This window comes from Panulirus ornatus, chromosome 55 (genome assembly GCF_036320965.1).
Source record: "Panulirus ornatus isolate Po-2019 chromosome 55, ASM3632096v1, whole genome shotgun sequence".
Classification (NCBI taxonomy): domain Eukaryota; kingdom Metazoa; phylum Arthropoda; class Malacostraca; order Decapoda; family Palinuridae; genus Panulirus; species Panulirus ornatus.
Genome location: NC_092278.1, coordinates 13,752,283 through 13,772,297, shown reverse-complemented (window position 1 = coordinate 13,772,297; position 20,015 = coordinate 13,752,283). Strand labels below are relative to the sequence as shown.

The 20,015-nt window shown below is 42.9% G+C and overlaps 1 protein-coding gene across 1 annotated transcript in view; it reads left to right on the top strand.

Moving 5' to 3' along the window:
* Window positions 1-20,015, top strand: part of LOC139765462 (RNA-binding protein NOB1) — a 249,024-nt gene that overhangs the window by 75,085 nt on the left and 153,924 nt on the right. The window lies entirely within an intron of this gene.

Genomic DNA, 20,015 nt, shown 5'->3' with positions numbered 1-20,015 from the left:
AACCCCTGTATACCACATGACTCCAATTCACTCTATTTCTTGCCCTCCTTTCACCCTCCTGCATGTTCAGGCCCCGATCACACAAAATCTTTTTCACTCCATCTTTCCACCTCCAATTTGGTCTCCCTCTTCTCCTCGTTCCCTCCACCTCCGACACATATATCCTCTTGGTCAATCTCTCCTCACTCATTCTCTCCATGTGCCCAAACCATTTCAAAACACCCTCTTCTGCTCTCTCAACCACGCTCTTTTTATTTCCACACATCTCTCTTACCCTTACGTTACTTACTCGATCAAACCACCTCACACCACACATTGTCCTCAAACATCTCATTTCCAGCACATCCATCCTCCTGCGCACATCTCTATCCATAGCCCACGCCTCGCAACCATACAACATTGTTGGAACCACTATTCCCTCAAACATACCCATTTTTGCTTTCCGAGATAATGTTCTCGACTTCCACACATTTTTCAAGGCTCCCAAAATTTTCGCCCCCTCCCCCACCCTATGATCCACTTCCGCTTCCATGGTTCCATCCGCTGACAGATCCACTCCCAGATATCTAAAACACTTCACTTCCTCCAGTTTTTCTCCATTCAAACTCACCTCCCAATTGACTTGACCCTCACCCCTACTGTACCTAATAACCTTGCTTTTATTCACATTTACTCTCAACTTTCTTCTTCCACACACTTTACCAAACTCAGTCACCAGCTTCTGCAGTTTCTCACATGAATCAGCCACCAGCGCTGTATCATCAGCGAACAACAACTGACTCACTTCCCAAGCTCCCTTATCCCCAACAGACTTCATACTTGCCCCTCTTTCCAGGACTCTTGCATTTACCTCCCTTACAACCCCATCCATAAACAAATTAAACAACCATGGAGACATCACACACCCCTGCCGCAAACCTACATTCACTGAGAACCAATCACTTTCCTCTCTTCCTACACGTACACATGCCTTACATCCTCGATAAAAACTTTTCACTGCTTCTAACAACTTGCCTCCCACACCATATATTCTTAATACCTTCCACAGAGCATCTCTATCAACTCTATCATATGCCTTCTCCAGATCCATAAATGCTACATACAAATCCATTTGCTTTTCTAAGTATTTCTCACATACATTCTTCAAAGCAAACACCTGATCCACACATCCTCTACCACTTCTGAAACCGCACTGCTCTTCCCCAATCTGATGCTCTGTACATGCCTTCACCCTCTCAATCAATACCCTCCCATATAATTTACCAGGAATACTCAACAAACTTATACCTCTGTAATTTGAGCACTCACTCTTATCCCCTTTGCCTTTGTACAATGGCACTATGCACGCATTCCGCCAATCCTCAGGCACCTCACCATGAGTCATACCTACATTAAATAACCTTACCAACCAGTCAACAATACAGTCACCCCCTTTCTTAATAAATTCCACTGCAATACCATCCAAACCTGCTGCCTTGCCGGCTTTCATCTTCCGCAAAGCTTTTACTACCTCTTCTCTGTTTACCAAATCATTTTCCCTAACCCTCTCACTTTGCACACCACCTCGACCAAAACACCCTATATCTGCCACTCTGTCATCAGACACATTCAACAAACCTTCAAAATACTCATTCCATCTCCTTCTCACATCACCGCTACTTGTTATCACCTCCCCATTTACGCCCTTCACTGAAGTTTCCCATTTGCTCCCTTGTCTTACGCACCCTATTTACCTCCTTCCAGAACATCTTTTTATTCTCCCTAAAATTTACTGATAGTCTCTCACCCCAACTCTCATTTGCCCTTTTTTTCACCTCTTGCACCTTTCTCTTGACCTCCTGTCTCTTTCTTTTATACTTCTCCCACTCAATTGCATTTTTTCCCTGCAAAAATCGTCCAAATGCCTCTCTCTTCTCTTTCACTAATACTCTTACTTCTTCATCCCACCACTCACTACCCTTTCTAAACAGCCCATCTCCCACTCTTCTCATGCCACAAGCATCTTTTGCGCAATCCATCACTGATTCCCTAAATACATCCCATTCCTCCCCCACTCCCCTTACTTCCATTGTTCTCACCTTTTTCCATTCTGTACACAGTCTCTCCTGGTACTTCCCCACACAGGTCTCCTTCCCAAGCTCACTTACTCTCACCACCTTCTTCACCCCAACATTCACTCCTCTTTTCTGAAAACCCATACTAATCTTCACCTTAGCCTCCACAAGATAATGATCAGACATCCCTCCAGTTGCACCTCTCAGCACATTAACATCCAAAAGTCTCTCTTTCGCACGCCTGTCAATTAACACGTAATCCAATAACGCTCTCTGGCCATCTCTCCTACTTACATAAGTATACTTATGTATATCTCGCTTTTTAAACCAGGTATTCCCAATCATCAGTCCTTTTTCAGCACATAAATCTACAAGCTCTTCACCATTTCCATTTACAACACTGAACACCCCATGCATACCAATTATTCCCTCAACTGCCACATTACTCACCTTTGCATTCAAATCACCCATCACTATAACCCGGTCTCGTGCATCAAAACCGCTAACACACTCATTTAGCTGCTCCCAAAACACTTGCCTCTCATGATCTTTCTTCTCATGCCCAGGTGCATATGCACCAATAATCACCCACCTCTCTCCATCAACTTTCAATTTTACCCATATTAATCGAGAATTTACTTTCTTACATTCTATCACATACTCCCACAACTCCTGTTTCAGGAGTATTGCTACTCCTTCCCTTGCTCTTGTCCTCTCACTAACCCCTGACTTCACTCCCCAGACATTTCCAAACCACTCTTCCCCTTTACCCTTGAGCTTCGTTTCACTCAGAGCCAAAACATCCAGGTTCCTTTCCTCAAACATACTACCTATCTCTCCTTTTTTCACATCTTGGTCACATCTTGCGAGGTAGCGCAAGGAAACAGACGAAAGAAATGGCCCAACCCCCCCCATACACATGTACATACACACGTCCACACACGCAAATATACATACCTACACAGCTTTCCATGGTTTACCCCAGACGCTTCACATGCCTTGATTCAATCCACTGACAGCACGTCAACCCCTGTATACCACATCGCTCCAATTCACTCTATTCCTTGCCCTCCTTTCACCCTCCTGCATGTTCAGGCCCCGATCACACAAAATCCTTTTCACTCCATCTTTCCACCTCCAATTTGGTCTCCCTCTTCTCCTCGTTCCCTCCACCTCCGACACATATATCCTCTTGGTCAATCTTTCCTCACTCATTCTCTCCATGTGCCCAAACCATCTCAAAACACCCTCTTCTGCTCTCTCAACCACGCTCTTTTTATTTCCACACATCTCTCTTACCCTTACGTTACTTACTCGATCAAACCACCTCACACCACACATTGTCCTCAAACATCTCATTTCCAGCACATCCATCCTCCTACGCACAACTCTATCCATAGCCCACGCCTCGCAACCATACAACATTGTTGGAACCACTATTCCCTCAAACATACCCATTTTTGCTTTCCGGGATAATGTTCTCGACTTCCACACATTTTTCAAGGCTCCCAAAATTTTCGCCCCCTCCCCCACCCTATGATCCACTTCCGCTTCCATGGTTCCATCCGCTGACAGATCCACTCCCAGATATCTAAAACACTTCACTTCCTCCAGCCTCTCACCATTCAAACTCACCTCCCAATTGACTTGACCCTCAACCCTACTGTACCTAATAACCTTGCTCTTATTGACATTTACTCTTAACTGTCTTCTTCCACACACTTTACCAAACTCCGTCACCAGCTTCTGCAGTTTCTCACATGAATCCGCCACCAGCGCTGTATCATCAGCGAACAACAACTGACTCACTTCCCAAGCTCTCTCATCCCCAACAGACTTCATACTTGCCCCTCTTTCCAAAACTCTTGCATTTACCTCCCTAACAACCCCATCCATAAACAAATTAAACAACCATGGAGACATCACACACCCCTGCCGCAAACCTACATTCACTGAGAACCAATCACTTTCCTCTCTTCCTACACGTACACATGCCTTACATCCTCGATAAAAACTTTTCACTGCTTCTAACAACTTTCCTCCCACACCATATATTCTTAATACCTTCCACAGAGCATCTCTATCAACTCTATCATATGCCTTCTCCAGATCCATAAATGCTACATACAAATCCATTTGCTTTTCTAAGTATTTCTCACATACATTCTTCAAAGCAAACACCTGATCCACACATCCTCTACCACTTCTGAAACCACACTGCTCTTCCCCAATCTGATGCTCTGTACATGCCTTCACCCTCTCAATCAATACCCTCCCATATAATTTACCAGGAATGCTCAACAAACTTATACCTCTGTAATTTGAGCACTCACTCTTATCCCCTTTGCCTTTGTACAATGGCACTATGCAAGCATTCCGCCAATCCTCAGGCACCTCACCATGAGTCATACATACATTAAATAACCTTACCAACCAGTCAACAATACAGTCACCCCCTTTTTTAATAAATTCCACTGCAATACCATCCAAACCTGCTGCCTTGCCGGCTTTCATCTTCCGCAAAGCTTTTACTACCTCTTCTCTGTTTACCAAATCATTTTCCCTAACCCTCTCATATATATATATATATATATATATATATATATATATATATATATATATATATATATATATATATATACATTCTGAGTACAGAATGGAAAAAGGTGAGAACAATGGAAGTAAGGGGAGTGGGGGAGGAATGGGATGTATTTAGGGAATCAGTGATGGATTGCACAAAAGATGCTTGTGGCATGAGAAGAGTGGGAGGTGGGTTGATTAGAAAGGGTAGTGAGTGGTGGGAAGAAGTAAGATTATTAGTAAAAGAGAAGAGAGAGGCATTTGGACGATATTTTCAGGGAAAAAATGCAATTGAGTGGGAGATGTATAAAAGAAAGAGACAGGAGGTCAAGAGAAAGGTGCAAGAGGTGAAAAAGAGGGCAAATGAGAGTTGGGGTGAGAGAGTATCATTAAATTTTAGGGAGAATAAAAAGATGTTCTGGAAGGTAGTAAATAAAGTGCATAAGACAAGGGAGCAAATGGGAACTTCAGTGAAGGGCGCAAATGGGGAGGTGATAACAAGTAGTGGTGATGTGAGAAGGAGATGGAGTGAGTATTTTGAAGGTTTGTTGAATGTGTTTGATGATAGAGTGGCAGATATAGGGTGTTTTGGTCGAGGTGATGTGCAAAGTGAGAGGGTTAGGGAAAATGAATTGGTAAACAGAGAAGAGGTAGTAAAAGCTTTGCGGAAGATGAAAGCCAGCAAGGCAGCAGGTTTGGATGGTATTGCAGTGGAATTTATTAAAAAAGGGGGTGACTGTATTATTGACTGGTTGGTAAGGTTATTTAATGTATGTATGACTCATGGTGAGGTGCCTGAGGATTGGCGGAATGCGTGCATAGTGCCATTGTACAAAGGCAAAGGGGATAAGAGTGAGTGCTCAAATTACAGAGGTATAAGTTTGTTGAGTATTCCTGGTAAATTATATGGGAGGGTATTGATTGAGAGGGTGAAGGCATGTACAGAGCATCAGATTGGGGAAGAGCAGTGTGGTTTCAGAAGTGGTAGAGGATGTGTGGATCAGGTGTTTGCTTTGAAGAATGTATGTGAGAAATACTTAGAAAAGCAAATGGATTTGTATGTAGCATTTATGGATCTGGAGAAGGCATATGATAGAGTTGATAGAGATGCTCTGTGGAAGGTATTAAGAATAAATGGTGTGGGAGGCAAGTTGTTAGAAGCAGTGAAAAGTTTTTATCGAGGTTGTAAGGCATGTGTACGTGTAGGAAGAGAGGAAAGTGATTGTTTCTCAGTGAATGTAGGTTTGCGGCATTGGTGTGTGATGTCTCCATGGTTGTTTAATTTGTTTATGGATGGGGTTGTTAGGGAGGTAAATGCAAGAGTTTTGGAAAGAGGGGCAAGTATGCAGTCTGTTGGGGAAGAGAGAGCTTGGGAAGTGAGTCAGTTGTTGTTCGCTGATGATACAGCGCTGGTGGCTGATTCATGTGAGAAACTGCAGAAGCTGGTGACTGAGTTTGGTAAAGTGTGTGAAAGAAGAAAGTTAAGAGTAAATGTGAATAAGAGCAAGATTATTAGGTACAGTAGGGTTGAGGGTCAAGTCAATTGGGAGGTAAGTTTGAATGGAGAAAAACTGGAGGAAGTAAAGTGTTTTAGATATCTGGGAGTGGATCTGGCAGCGGATGGAACCATGGAAGCGGAAGTGGATCATAGGGTGGGGGAGGGGGCGAAAATTCTGAGAGCCTTGAAGAATGTGTGGAAGTGCCCAAACCATTTCAAAACACCCTCTTCTGCTCTCTCAACCACGCTCTTTTTATTTCCACACATCTCTCTTACCCTCATGTTACTTACTCGATCAAACCACCTCACACCACACATTGTCCTCAAACATCTCATTTCCAGCACATCCATCCTCCTGCGCACAACTCTATCCATAGCCCACGCCTCGCAACCATACAACATTGTTGGAACCACTATTCCTTCAAACATACCCATTTTTGCTTTCCGAGATAATGTTCTCGACTTCCACACATTCTTCAAGGCTCCCAGGATTTTCGCCCCCTCCCCCACCCTATGATCCACTTCCGCTTCCATGGTTCCATCCGCTGCCAGATCCACACCCAGATATCTAAAACACTTCACTTCCTCCAGTTTTTCTCCATTCAAACTCACCTCCCAATTGAATTGACCCTCAACCCTACTGTACCTAATAACCTTGCTCTAATTCACATTTACTCTTAACTTTCTTCTTTCACACACTTTACCAAACTCAGTCACCAGCTTCTGCAGTTTCTCACATGAATCAGCCACCAGCGCTGTATCATCAGTGAACAACAACTGACTCACTTCCCAAGCTCTCTCATCCCCAACAGACTTCATACTTGCCCCTCTTTCCAAAACTCTTGCATTCACCTCCCTAACAACCCCATCCATAAACAAATTAAACAACCATGGAGACATCACACACCCCTGCCGCAAACCTACATTCACTGAGAACCAATCACTTTCCTCTCTTCCTACACGTACACATGCCTTACAACCTCGATAAAAACTTTTCACTGCTTCTAACAACTTGCCTCCCACACCATATATTCTTAATACCTTCCACAGAGCATCTCTATCAACTCTATCATATGCCTTCTCCAGATCCATAAATGCTGCATACAAATCCATTTGCTTTTCTAAGTATTTCTCACATACATTCTTCAAAGCAAACACCTGATCCACACATCCTCTACCACTTCTGAAACCACACTGCTCTTCGCCAATCTGATGCTCTGTACATGCCTTCACCCTCTCAGTCAATACCCTCCCTTATAATTTGCCAGGAATACTCAACAAACTTATACCTCTGTAATTTGAGCACTCACTCTTATCCCCTTTGCCTTTGTACAATGGCACTATGCACGCATTCCGCCAATCCTCAGGCACCTCACCATGAGTCATACATACATTAAATAACCTTACCAACCAGTCAACAATACAGTCACCCCTTTTTTAATAGATTCCACTGCAATACCATCCAAACCTGCTGCCTTGCCGGCTTTCATCTTCCGCAAAGCTTTTACTACCTCTTCTCTGTTTACCAACTCATTTTCCCTAACCCTCGCACTTTGCACACCACCTCGACCAAAACACCCTATATCTGCCACTCTATCATCAAACACATACAACAAACCTTCAAAATACTCACTCCATCTCATTCTCACATCACCACTACTTGTTATCACCTCCCCATTTGCGCCCTTCACTGAAGTTCCCATTTGCTCCCTTGTCTTACACACTTTATTTACCTCCTTCCAGAACATCTTTTTATTCTCCCTAAAATTTAATGATACTCTCTCACCCCAACTCTCATTTGCCCTTTTTTTCACCTCTTGCACCTTTCTCTTGACCTCCTGTCTCTTTCTTTTATACGTCTCCCACTCAATTTCATTTTTTCCCTGCAAAAATCGTCCAAATGCCTCTCTCTTCTCTTTCACTAATACTCTTACTTCTTCATCCCACCACTCACTACCCTTTCTAATCAACCCACCTCCCACTCTTCTCATGCCACAAGCATCTTTTGCGCAATCCATCACTGATTCCCTAAATACATCCCATTCCTCCCCCACTCCCCTTACTTCCATTGTTCTCACCTTTTTCCATTCTGTACTCAGTCTCTCCTGGTACTTCCTCACACAAGTCTCCTTCCCAAGCTCACTTACTCTCACCACCCTCTTCACCCCAACATTCACTCTTCTTTTCTGAAAACCCATACAAATCTTCACCTTAGCCTCCACAAGATAATGATCAGACATCCCTCCAGTTGCACCTCTCAGCACATTAACATCCAAAAGTCTCTCTTTCGCGCGCCTCTCAATTAACATGTAATCCAATAATGCTCTCTGGCCATCTCTCCTACTTACATAAGTATACTTATGTATATCTCGCTTTTTAAACCAGGTATTCCCAATCATCAGTCCTTTTTCAGCACATAAATCTACAAGCTCTTCACCATTTCCATTTACAACACTGAACACCCCATGTATACCAATTATTCCCTTAACTGCCACATTATTCACCTTTGCATTCAAATCACCCAACACTATAACCCGGTCTCGTGCATCAAAACCACTAACACACTCATTCAGCTGCTCCCAAAACACTTGCCTCTCATGATCTTTCTTCTCATGCCCAGGTGCATATGCACCAATAATCACCCATCTCTCTCCATCAACTTTCAGTTTTACCCATATTAATCGAGAATTTACTTTCTTACATTCTATCACATACTTCCACAACTCCTGTTTCAGGAGTACTGCTACTCCTTCCCTTGCTCTTGTCCTCTCACTAACCCCTGACTTTACTCCCAAGACATTCCCAAACCACTCTTCCCCTTTACCCTTGAGCTTCGTTTCACTCAGAGCCAAAACATCCAGGTTCCTTTCCTCAAACATACTACCTATCTCTCCTTTTTTCACATCTTGGTTACATCCACACACATTTAGGCACCCCAATCTGAGCCTTCGAGGAGGATGAGCACTCCCCGCGTGACTCCTTCTTCTTTTTCCCATTTTAGAAAGTTAAAAAAATACAAGGAGGGGAGGATTTCTGGCTCCCCGCTCCCGTCCCCTCTAGTCGCTTTCTACGACACGCGAGGAATGCGTGGGAAGTATTCTTTCACCCCTATCCCCAGGGATAATATACATATATATATACACAAACACACACATACACACACACACGCACATATACACACACACACACACATACATATATATATACATGTGAAAAATGTAAGAAACAATTTAGAAAACTGAAACTTCTAGCTTGAAATGAAATGAAAAAATGAATGTCACATAATGGTCCAACCTCTGGCTATGGAAAGGAAATGTTTAATTTATTTACACAAACGTCAATAGTAGTTCTCATCAATTTAACCACTGTATCAATAAGCTTCAATGTCTAAGCTACATTTTTTCCAATTTCACTATTTTCTTGTCAAAGCACCATGTATGAAAACTATCACTCCAGTAACACAACTATAAACATTTACTTTGTCGCTGTCTCCCGCGTTTGCGAGGTAGCGCAAGGAAACAGACGAAAGAAATGGCCCAACCCCCCCCCATACACATGTATATACATACGTCCACACACGCAAATATACATACCTACACAGCTTTCCATGGTTTACCCCAGACGCTTCACATGCCTTGATTCAATCCACTGACAGCACGTCAACCCCGGTATACCACATCGATCCAATTCACTCTATTCCTTGCCCTCCTTTCACCCTCCTGCATGTTCAGGCCCCGATCACACAAAATCTTTTTCACTCCATCTTTCCACCTCCAATTTGGTCTCCCTCTTCTCCTTGCTCCCTCCACCTCCGACACATATATCCTCTTGGTCAATCTTTCCTCACTCATCCTCTCCATGTGCCCAAACCACTTCAAAACACCCTCTTCTGCTCTCTCAACCACGCTCTTTTTATTTCCTCACATCTCTCTTACCCTTACGTTACTCACTCGATCAAACCACCTCACACCACACATTGTCCTCAAACATCTCATTTCCAGCACATCCATCCTCCTGCGCACAACTCTATCCATAGCCCACGCCTCGCAACCATACAACATTGTTGGAACCACTATTCCTTCAAACATACCCATTTTTGCTTTCCGAGATAATGTTCTCGACTTCCACACATTCTTCAAGGCCCCCAGAATTTTCGCCCCCTCCCCCACCCTATGATCCACTTCCGCTTCCATGGTTCCATCGGCTGCCAGATCCACTCCCAGATATCTAAAACACTTCACTTCCTCCAGTTTTTCTCCATTCAAACTCACCTCCCAATTGACTTGACCCTCAACCCTACTGTACCTAATAACTTTGCTCTTATTCACATTTACTCTTAACTTTCTTCTTCCACACACTTTACCAAACTCAGTCACCAGCTTCTGCAGTTTCTCACATGAATCAGCCACCAGCGCTGTATCATCAGCGAACAACAACTGACTCACTTCCCAAGCTCTCTCATCCCCAACAGACTTCATACTTGCCCCTCTTTCCAAAACTCTTGCATTTACCTCCCTAACAACCCCATCCATAAACAAATTAAACAACCATGGAGACATCACACACCCCTGCCGCAAACCTACATTCACTGAGAACCAATCACTTTCCTCTCTTCCTACACGTACCCATGCCTTACATCCTCGATAAAAACTTTTCACTGCTTCTAACAACTTTCCTCCCACACCATATATTCTTAATACCTTCCACAGAGCATCTCTATCAACTCTATCATATGCCTTCTCCAGGTCCATAAATGCTACATACAAATCCATTTGCTTTTCTAAGTATTTCTCACATACATTCTTCAAAGCAAACACCTGATCCACACATCCTCTACCACTTCTGAAACCGCACTGCTCTTCCCCAATCTGATGCTCTGTACATGCCTTCACCCTCTCAATCAATACCCTCCCATATAATTTACCAGGAATACTCAACAAACTTATACCTCTGTAATTTGAGTACTCACTCTTATCCCCATTGCCTTTGTACAATGGCACTATGCACGCATTCCGCCAATCCTCAGGCACCTCACCATGAGTCATACATACATTAAATAACCTTACCAACCAGTCAACAATACAGTCACCCCCTTTTTTAATAAATTCCACCGCAATACCATCCAAACCTGCTGCCTTGCTGGCTTTCATCTTCCGCAAAGCTTTCACTACCTCTTCTCTGTTTACCAAATCATTTTTCCTAACCCTCTCACTTTGCACACCACCTCGACCAAAACACCCTATATCTGCCACTCTATCATCAAACACATTCAACAAACCTTCAAAATACTCACTCCATCTCCTTCTCACATCACCACTACTTGTTATCACCTCCCCATTTGCGCCCTTCACTGAAGTTCCCATTTGCTCCCTTGTCTTACGCACTTTATTTACCTCCTTCCAGAACATCTTTTTATTCTCCCTAAAATTTAATGATACTCTCTCACCCCAACTCTCATTTGCCCTTTTTTTCACCTCTTGCACCTTTCTCTTGACCTCCTGTCTCTTTCTTTTATACATCTCCCACTCAATTGCATTTTTTCCCTGCAAAAGTCGTCCAAATGCCTCTCTCTTCTCTTTCACTAATACTCTTACTTCTTCATCCCACCACTCACTACCCTTTCTAATCAACCCACCTCCCACTCTTCTCATGCCACAAGCATCTTTTGCGCAATCCATCACTGATTCCTTAAATACATCCGATTCCTCCCCCACTTCCCTTACTTCCATTGTTCTCACCTTTTTCCATTCTGTACTCAGTCTCTCCTGGTACTTCCTCACACAGGTCTCCTTCTCAAGCTCACTTACTCTCACCACCCTCTTCACCCCAACATTCACTCTTCTTTTCTGAAAACCCATACAAATCTTCACCTTAGCCTCCACAAGATAATGATCAGACATCCCTCCAGTTGCACCTCTCAGCACATTAACATCCAAAAGTCTCTCTTTCGCACGCCTGTCAATTAACACGTAATCCAATAACGCTCTCTGGCCATCTCTCCTACTTACATAAGTATACTTATGTATATCTCGCTTTTTAAACCAGGTATTCCCAATCATCAGTCCTTTTTCAGCACTCTTCTATATGTATATATATATACATATATATATATATATATATATATATATATATATATATATATATATATATATATATATATATAAATAATAATAATATATATATATATATATATATATATATATATATATATATATATATATATATTTTTTTTTTTTTTTTATACTTTGTCGCTGTCTCCCGCGTTTGCGAGGTAGCGCAAGGAAACAGACGAAAGAAATGGCCCAACCCCCCCCCCATACACATGTATATACATACGTCCACACACGCAAATATACATACCTACACAGCTTTCCATGGTTTACCCCAGACGCTTCACATGTCTTGATTCAATCCACTGACAGCACGTCAACCCCGGTATACCACATTGCTCCAATTCACTCTATTCCTTGCCCTCCTTTCACCCTCCTGCAAGTTCAGGCCCGATCACACAAAATCTTTTTCACTCCATCTTTCCACCTCCAATTTGGTCTCCCTCTTCTCCTCGTTCCCTCCACCTCCGACACATATATCCTCTTGGTCAACCTTTCCTCACTCATTCTCTCCATGTGCCCAAACCATTTCAAAACACCCTCTTCTGCTCTCTCAACCACGCTCTTTTTATTTCCACACATCTCTCTCACCCTTACGTTACTTACTCGATCAAACCACCTCACACCACACATTGTCCTCAGACATCTCATTTCCAGCACATCCATCCTCCTGTGCACAACTCTATCCATAGCCCACGCCTCGCAACCATACAACATTGTTGGAACCACTATTCCTTCAAACATACCCATTTTTGCTTTCCGAGATAATGTTCTCGACTTCCACACATTCTTCAAGGCTCCCAGAATTTTCGCCCCCTCCCCCACCCTATGGTCCAATTCTGCTTCCATGGTTCCATCCGCTGCCAGATCCACTCCCAGATATCTAAAACACTTCACTTCCTCCAGTTTTTCTCCATTCAAACTCACCTCCCAATTTACTTGACCCTCAACCCTACTGTACCTAATGACCTTGCTCTTATTCACATTTACTCTTAACTTTCTTCTTCCACACACTTTACCAAACTCCGTCACCAGCTTCTGCAGTTTCTCACGTGAATCAGCCACCAGCGCTGTATCATCAGCGAACAACGACTGACTCACTTCCCAAGCTCTCTCATCCCCAACAGACTTCATACTTGCCCCTCTTTCCAAAACTCTTGCCTTTACCTCCCTAACAACCCCATCCATAAACAAATTAAACAACCATGGAGACATCACACACCCCTGCCGCAAACCTACATTCACTGGGAACCAATCACTTTCCTCTCTTCCTACACGTACACATGCCTTACATCTGTTTCCTTGAGCTACCTCGCAGACGCGGGAGACAGCGACAAAGTAGAAAAAAAAAAATATATATATATATATATATATATATATATATATATATATATATATATATATTTTTTTTTTTTTTTTATACTTTGTCGCTGTCTCCCGCGTTTGCGAGGTAGCGCAAGGAAACAGACGAAAGAAATGGCCCCACCCCCCCCCCCCATACACATGTACATACGTCCACACACGCAAACACACATACCTACACAGCTTTCCATGGTTTACCCCAGACGCTTCACATGCCTTGATTCAATCCACTGACAGCACGTCAACCCCTATATACCACATCGCTCCAATTCACTCTATTCCTTGCCCTCCTTTCACCCTCCTGCATGTTCAGGCCCCGATCACACAAAATCTTTTTCACTCCATCTTTCCACCTCCAATTTGGTCTCCCTCTTCTCCTCGTTCCCTCCACCTCCGACACATATATCCTCTTGGTCAATCTTTCCTCACTCATTCTCTCCATGTGCCCAAACCATTTCAAAACACCCTCTTCTGCTCTCTCAACCACGCTCTTCTTATTTCCACACATCTCTCTTACCCTTACGTTACTCACTCGATCAAACCACCTTACACCACACATTGTCCTCAAACATCTCATTTCCAGCACATCCATCCTCCTGCACACAACTCTATCCATAGCCCACGCCTCGCAACCATACAACATTGTTGGAACCACTATTCCTTCAAACATACCCATTTTTGCTTTCCGAGATAATGTTCTCGACTTCCACACATTCTTCAAGGCCCCCAGAATTTTCGCCCCCTCCCCCACCCTATGATCCACTTCTGCTTCCATGGTTCCATCCGCTGCCAGATCCACTCCCAGATATCTAAAACACTTCACTTCCTCCAGTTTTTCTCCATTCAAACTCACCTCCCAATTGACTTGACCCTCAACCCTACTGTACCTAATAACCTTGCTCTTATTCACATTTGCTCTTAACTTTCTTCTTCCACACACTTTACCAAACTCAGTCACCAGCTTCTGCAGTTTCTCACATGAATCAGCCACCAGCGCTGTATCATCAGCGAACAACAACTGACTCACTTCCCAAGCTCTCTCATCCCCAACAGACTTCATACTTGCCCCTCTTTCCAAAACTCTTGCATTTACCTCCCTAACAACCCCATCCATAAACATATTAAACAACCATGGAGACATCACACACCCCTGCCGCAAACCTACATTCACTGAGAACCAATCACTTTCCTCTCTTCCTACACGTACACATGCCTTACATCCTCGATAAAAACTTTTCACTGCTTCTAACAACTTTCCTCCCACACCATATATTCTTAATACCTTCCACAGAGCATCTCTATCAACTCTATCATATGCCTTCTCCAGATCCATGAATGCTACATACAAATCCATTTGCTTTTCTAAGTATTTCTCACATACATTCTTCAGAGCAAACACCTGATCCACACATCCTCTACCACTTCTGAAACCACACTGCTCTTCCCCAATCTGATGCTCTGTACATGCCTTCACCCTCTCAATCAATACCCTCCCATATAATTTACCAGGAATACTCAACAAACTTATACCTCTATAATTTGAGCACTCACTCTTATCCCCTTTGCCTTTGTACAATGGCACTATGCACGCATTCCGCCAATCCTCAGGCACCTCACCATGAGTCATACATACATTAAATAACCTTACCAACCAGTCAACAATACAGTCACCCCCTTTTTTAATAAATTCCACTGCAATACCATGCAAACCTGCTGCCTTGCCGGCTTTCATCTTCCGCAAAGCTTTCACTACCTCTTCTCTGTTTACCAAATCATTTTCCCTAACCCTCTCAGTTTGCACACCACCTCGACCAAAACACCCTATATCTGCCACTCTATCATCAAACACATTCAACAAACCTTCAAAATACTCACTCCATCTCCTTCTCACATCACCACTACTTGTTATCACCTCCCCATTTGCGCCCTTCACTGAAGTTCCCATTTGCTCCCTTGTCTTACGCACTTTATTTACCTCCTTCCAGAACATCTTTTTATTCTCCCTAAAATTTAATGATACTCTCTCACCCCAACTCTCATTTGCCCTTTTTTTCACCTCTTGCACCTTTCTCTTGACCTCCTGTCTCTTTCTTTTATACATCTCCCACTCAATTGCATTTTTTCCCTGCAAAAATCGTCCAAATGCCTCTCTCTTCTCTTTCACTAATACTCTTACTTCTTCATCCCACCACTCACTACCCTTTCTAATCAACCCAACTCCCACTCTTCTCATGCCACAAGCATCTTTTGCGCACTCCATCACTGATTCCCTAAATACATCCCATTCCTCCCCCACTCCCCTTGCTTCCATTGTTCTCACCTTTTTCCATTCTGTACTCAGTCTCTCCTGGTACTTCCTCACACAGGTCTCCTTCTCAAGCTCACTTACTCTCACCACCCTCTTCACCCCAACATTCACTCTTCTTTTCTGAAAACCCATACAAATCTTCACCTTATTTATTGTACTTTGTCACTGTCTCCCGTGTTAGCGAGGTAGCACAAGGAAACAGACGAAAGAATGGACCAACCCACACCCATACACGTGTATATGTACACACACGTCCACACACGCACATATACACACCTACACATCTCAACGTATACATATATATACACAGTGACATATACATATATACACATGTACATAATTCATACTGTTTGCCCTTATTCATTCCCGTCGCCACCCCGCCACACATGAAATGAAAACACCTTCCCCCCCTCTTGTGCGCGAGCTAGCACTAGGAAAAGACAACATAGGCCACATTCGATCACACTCAGTCTCTAGTTGTCATGTATAATGCACTGAAACCACAGCTTCCTTTCCACATCCAGGCCCCACTAAACTTTCCATGGTTTACCCCAGACACTTTACATGCCCTGGTTCAATCCATTGACAGCACATCGACCCCGATATACCACATCGTTCCAATTCACTCTATTCCTTGCACGCCTTTTACCCTCCTGCATGTTCAAGCCCTGATCACTGAAAATCTTTTTCACTCCATCCTTCCACCTCCACTTTGGTCTCCCACTTCTCGTTCCCTCCACCCGACACACATATCCTCTTTGTCAATCTTTCCTCACTCATTCTCTCCATGTGACCAAACCATTTCAAAACACCATCTTCTGCTCTCTCAACCACACTCTCTATTACCACACATTTCTCTTACGCTTTCATTACTTACCCGGTCAAACCACCTCACACCACAGATTGTCCTCAAACATCTCATTTCCAACACATCCGCCCACCTCCGCACAACCCTATCAATAGTCCACGCCTCGCAACCACATAACATTGTTGGAACCATTATCCCTTCAAACATACCCATTTTTGCTTTCTGAGATAATGTTCTCGCCTTCCACACATTTCTGAACGCTGCCAGAACTTTCGCCCCCTCCCCCACCCTGTGACTTACTTCCGCTTCCATGGTTGCATCTGCTGCCAAATCCACTCCCAGATATCTAGAACACTTCACTTCCTCCAGTTTTTCTCCATTCAAACTCACCTCCCATTTGACTTGTCCTCATCCCTACTGTACCTAATAACCTTGTTCTTATTCATATTTTTTCTCAGCTTTCTTCTTTTACATACTTTATCAAACTCAGTCACCAGCTTTTGCAGTTTTTCACCCGAATCAGCCACCAGCGCTGTATCATTAGCGAACAACAACTGACTCAGTTCCCAAGCCCTCTCATCCACACCAGACTGCATACTTGCCTCTATCCAAAACTCTTGCATTCACCTCCCTAACAACCCCATCCGTAAGATAATGAAACAACCATGGAGACATCACACACCCCTGCCGTAAACCGACATTCATTGAGAACCAATCACTTTCCTCTCTTCCTGCTTGTACACATTCCTAACATCCTCACTAATAACTTTTCACTGCTTCCAGCAACTTGCCTCCCATACCATGTACTCTTAATGGCTTCAACAGAGCATCTCTATCAACTCTATCATATGCTTTCTCCTGATCCATATATGCTACATACAAATCCATTTGTTTTTGTAAGTATTTCTCACATACATTCTTCAAAGCAAACACCTGATCCACACATCCTCTACCACTTCTGAAACCACACTGCTCTTCCCCAGTCTGATGCTCTGTACATGCCTTCACCCTCTCAATCAGTACACTGCCATATAATTTTCCAGGAACACTCAACAAACTTATACCTCTGTAATTTGAACACTTACCTTTATTCCCTTCACCTTTATACAATGGCACTATGCATGCATTCAGCCAATCCTCAGGCACTTCACCATGAGCCATACATACAGTGAATATCCTCACCAACCAGTCAACAACACAGTCACCCCTTTTTAATAAATTCCACTGCAATACCTTCCAAACCCACCGCCCTGCCAGCCTTCAGTACGTCTTCTCTGTTTACCAAATCATTCTCCCTAACCGTCTCACTTCACACACCACCTCAACCAAAATACCCTATATCTGCCACTCTATCATCTAAAACATTCAGCAAACCTTCAAAATGCTCACGCCATCTCCTTCTCACATCACCACTACTTGTTATTACCTCTTCATTAGCCCCTTCACCAATGTTCCCATTTGTTCTCTTGTCTTACACACTTTGATTACGTCCTTCCAAAACATCTTTTTATTCTCCCTAATGTTTAATGATACTCTCTGTCCCCAACTTTCAATTGCCCTCTTTTTTACCTCTTGCACCTTTCTCTTGGCCTCCTGCCTCTTTCTTTTATACATCTCCCAGTCATTTGCACTATTTCCCTGCAGAAATCATCCAAATGCTTCTCTCTTCACTTTCACTAATAATCTTACTTCTTCATCCCACCACTCACAACCCTCTCTAATCTGCCCACCTCCCACACTTCTCATGCCACAAGCATCTTTTGCGCAAGCCATCACTGCTTCCCTAAATACATCTTATTCCTCCCCCACTCCCCTTACCTCCTTTGCTCTCACCTTTTTCTCATTCTGCACTCAGTCTCTCCTGGTACTTCCTAACCCAAGTCTCCTTCCCAAGCTCACTTACTTTCTCTACTCTCTTCACCCCAACATTCTCTCTGCAGATCTTCACCTTCGCCTCCACAAGATAATGATTAGATATCCTCCAGTTGCACCTCTCAGCACATTAACATACAAAAGTCTCAATCAATTAACATGTAATCTAATAACGCTCTCTTGCCATCTTTCCTATTTACATACATATACTTATATATATCTCTCTTTTTAAACCAGGTATTCCCAATAACCAGTCTTTTTCAGCGCACAAATCTACGAGCTCTTCACCATTTCCATTTACACCACTGAACACCCCATGTACACCAATTACTCACCTTTGCATTCAAATCACCAATCACTATAACCTGGTCTCATGCATCAAAACTGCCTTGCTAAGCGGGAGAGTGCGACAAAGTATAATATAAATGAAATAGTATATATGTTATGCAGCACTACAATATAACATGAAAGAGATATGGGTATGCTTTTTGACTTTCATCCCACTTGACTCCAATCCCACTTTTATCACTTGTTCATGACTTTTATAAGAGGCAAAATCATACATAGTGCACCTAATTAAACATAAAGTAATAAATGTAGATGTAATATGTAAGTGTACTGTATGAAAACGTTACAAGAGGTGACAAGAATATTCACAATTTTGTTGGGAGCCTTCCCTTATCTTTCCTTAATATCAGTTCTATGGCATTTGTGGTGAACAGTGTTTATTTAGCATGTGATATGCAACTATTGAACTTAGAATTGATAACAACCAATGAAAGAAACTAGCTGTTGGGTCCTGTTATGGTGGAGCGAAAGGCCACACCTCTCTGTATCATGACTAACATCAGTTCTATTATGTCTCTTGTGAACAATGAAAATCTAGGATTTATTAAACAGATATTGAATGTAAAATTAAAGAAAGGAAGAGATTTACACAATAAATACTAATCAAAGAAACTCGCTTTGAGGGTCTGTCATGGTGATGCAAAAGCAAACATGAGGGATGGGGCCTGCCACCCCCTGCCCCATCCCCTGCCTGTTTCCCTTTGCCTGCTGTTTCCCTTCCATCAGTTCACTGCAACCTCAAGTTTTTCTTTCCTCCTCACTCATGGGATTGGCTGTTTACATTCTGTGGAATAGATTGTCAATTTTGTTACCTATTGATGTGGTGAGAAAAACTATATACTGTACATTCCTTGGTGTATGCTTTTTCTTGCTTGTAAATGATTGCTTAGGCTAGCAATCGCCTGAGAGTTCTCCTGTCACTACAGTGCATGACTTTTGAATCTTTTATTTTTTCCCTGTCTACAAAGATTAATTTTTCATGAGCACCAGGTAAGTGGGTCACTGGACTCCTAAAGAATGAGAGATTCATTGGCAGGATGTACTTCTTTTTGTCCTTAGACAGTAAGACAAACTT